Below are 287 nucleotides of genomic sequence, written 5' to 3'. Positions count from 1 at the left end.
CCTCTGGACTTGCCCCAACCGGTTTATATCCTTCTTGTGTTGAGGGTTCCACAGCTGGACGCAGCACTCCAGGGGGGGCCTCACCAGAGCAGAGTACAGGGGCAGAATCCCTCCAGAATCCTCCCTCGACCTGCTGGCCACCATAAAAAGCCTGCAAATGAGACTAATTAACGGAACACACCTCCTACCACCGGCTACACCACGTAGGCAGCTAACGGGTCCTTTGTGCCATCCTGTCCGAGGAAATCCTTCAGTTCCACTGCGGAGAGACAGGTTTTGGAGTGAAG

This window comes from Eurypyga helias, unplaced genomic scaffold, assembly GCF_000690775.1.
Source record: "Eurypyga helias isolate BGI_N326 unplaced genomic scaffold, ASM69077v1 scaffold37044, whole genome shotgun sequence".
Classification (NCBI taxonomy): Eukaryota; Metazoa; Chordata; class Aves; order Eurypygiformes; family Eurypygidae; genus Eurypyga; species Eurypyga helias.
Note: the sequence above shows the minus strand (reverse complement) of the source record.